Here is a 2,660-nt window from a genome sequence, read left to right as displayed (position 1 = left end):
ATCCATTATGTACATTAAATCGAGTTGGATATGCTCTTACGATACCTGCTCAGTCGGCTACGACCAGTGGCTTTGAATGGCATAATGGAAGCAAAGCGATGCCGCGCGGCACCACATACCGCTGCACCTGCAGTCAACAACAACAAAAAGAGAATCTGGGGCAGAGGAGGCCTGAAAGGGAGACATATAGCAACATCAAGCCTAGATAGCCACAGAAAATAGAGATTCTGCCAAAAGGGATGAAGACAAGATGACAGGAACTCTGTGTGAGATTTCACTTTGGATTTTTGGGCCCCGTGGGGGATGTGTGGAAGCACAACTGACAGGACTTGCGTGGAGAAGTCGGCTCTGTTCATTATAACTAAGTAAAGAAGCCCCCGCCGTCACCACCACCCCCAGATGCAAAGCAGCCGCGGATCCTCCGAGGTACTCAACATCTGCCTGGGTAAACTTGGTTTTGCTTCTTCAAAGAAAGAACGAGGATGCTATCAAAAGTGCAACGATCTTTGTGATGCCGCAAAAATGACGATGCTCGCCCGCGGCAACGTACAAACACACACCATGACAACTTGACATTAAATTTATTTCGCTTGTTTGTAGCTACATTCCTCTTTTTTTTCCTAGGTCGGGTCCGTCGCTTTAGAAAAACTTATTCCAGATATCAAAATGTGCACATTTGGAAGAACTTAGCAGTTACTTAGCAATTTGCGTCATCTTAAAAGCAAACAAGAAAGCCACACTTAAAGCGTTCTCATATGATGGTGTAAAACTCATGATTGACCTGAAGGGAAGGAAGGGGACGCTGATGAGTAAAAGTTGCCTATGAGCGATTCAATCAGGAGTGTCCAAAGGGGCAATTATTTTTTTTCCCAATACATTGAAAAACGCCAAAGGTGGACTTGGGCCACGGTTAAAAGAAAAAAGTATTATTTATTATTTTATAGTTCATTTAATTAACTAAATATATAAAATATGAATACAAATTTTATTTCATTTTGATCAGAGCCAGGGCAAATATTTTGACTCGGGGGCCACATTGAGAGAAAAAAATGTGTCAGGGGGCAATTGTGTATGTGTGTATAAATTATATATACACATTTAGCTGCTGTACAGTATGTGTGTTTGGGTCCCTTTTTTTCCAGGAACACTAATACCAAAAGTCACAATGTCCAATAGAGTTCTAAAAAAGTTATGACAGACCACCTAAAAAAACACGGAATGGAATTCTAAATTTGTTTTACTGAATGGGACACCCACAATGTAAGTTAAAAAAAAGAAAGTGGGATTTACAATATTCACTAAGAACAACAAAACACTGAATGTTAACAACATATGAACGTCGCTCTTCTTTTACATCTCAGACCAGCTCCTCTATAGTTGTGTATCTTTTGCAAAACAAAACAAAATTTAAAAAACAGCAAAAACATGAAGGCCAAGTGTAATACACACTGACAATGGTATATTGACACGTAAAAATCTGTTTCAGGCACATGCGCTTGAGGCTGGCTGCTCTGAAAAAAAACCCCGCCCACTCAGCTTTGTTCCTGGTCTGAGCTTCTGTGACATAGATTACCGTAATAACCCGTGACACTCAAAAGCGCACATTTCGACCATTTAAATACTTTCTATAATTCAAGACTTACGGTCATTTAAAAACAGCACTGCACATCATAATGGCGGCGACAGTTTTGATGTTTAAGGTCTAAAAAAAACATTTTAAACATTATGCTTTTTTAAACGGCTCAGCACAAAAAGGACATGAACACGCTTTTTAATGACAATTTAAATAAATACCTGCAGTGCGTTAAGTGTCTTGCCAGATTTTGTATTTTGTAGGAATACAGAATTTATATTCCTGCTGTAGAAGCACTTGCATTTGGAGGAGAGGAGCTACACCATGTTTAGATACCAGTTTCACGTGTTAACAACACAAGATGTGAATTGTTACGATCATTCTACATGGATGTAGAACGAATTGAAAATCATAACGAGCCGCAGGTGACCCGTATTTTGCCCTGGTCTGATTTAGATGAATGTTTCAATTAAATTAAAAGAGATAACTTATTTGAACAATAAATATTACTACTAAGTAAGCATGCCAAGTAAGGCATGATTATCAATATATCCGACCCCATGTTCTTACTTTTGTTTTTTAAATTTGGACAGCCCCAAAATAAATCATACTTAGTCTTTAGATTAAAATGTGCAACTGTATCTTTGCACCACTAAAAATAAATATTAAAGCAAAATCCTTCATTGGTCTCACATTATTCAACATAGTGTGAAAATGGATGCTAATTGTTGTTGACAACTGAGACATTCGGCACTGTAAGCAACACATCGGTGACCTTTCCACAGCGAGCCATAATCACACACTTAACCACCGTGCCAGCGAGGCGACAAAGCGCAGTGACGGGTGACACGTTTGATGCCCTGCCACTCATTGCTCCACCGTTACAAACCATATTCAACCTAATGTAGGCTAAGTTTTAAAACAAACTTTATTTAGGGATACAACATATATAAATCTTTCTCAATTGTGTTGATGGGTAAGACAATCACAAATGTCCCCACGATCTCCATATTAAAAAATGTTGGCATCTATTTTTTTTTCCTTTTTAATTCTCTAAGATGGTTCTTATATAAGAAAACCAATACAT

At 38.5% G+C, this 2,660-nt stretch overlaps 1 protein-coding gene across 2 annotated transcripts in view; it reads right to left on the bottom strand.

Annotated features, from left to right (window-relative positions):
- Nucleotides 1-443: 443 nt before the first annotated feature.
- LOC133618796 (BTB/POZ domain-containing protein KCTD1) overlaps nucleotides 444-2,660 on the bottom strand; it is a 45,010-nt gene continuing 42,793 nt past the window's right edge. The window contains exon 5 of one of the 2 annotated variants that reach the window (XM_061979517.1): nucleotides 444-2,660. This exon is cut by the window's right edge and continues 247 nt beyond it. The gene's annotated coding sequence lies outside the window, so the exon portion shown is untranslated. The other variant, XM_061979515.1, reaches the window with a different exon arrangement.

This window comes from Nerophis lumbriciformis, linkage group LG19 (assembly GCF_033978685.3).
Source record: "Nerophis lumbriciformis linkage group LG19, RoL_Nlum_v2.1, whole genome shotgun sequence".
In the NCBI taxonomy this organism is placed as follows: domain Eukaryota; kingdom Metazoa; phylum Chordata; class Actinopteri; order Syngnathiformes; family Syngnathidae; genus Nerophis; species Nerophis lumbriciformis.
Note: the sequence above shows the minus strand (reverse complement) of the source record. Positions and strands in the feature narration are given on the sequence as shown.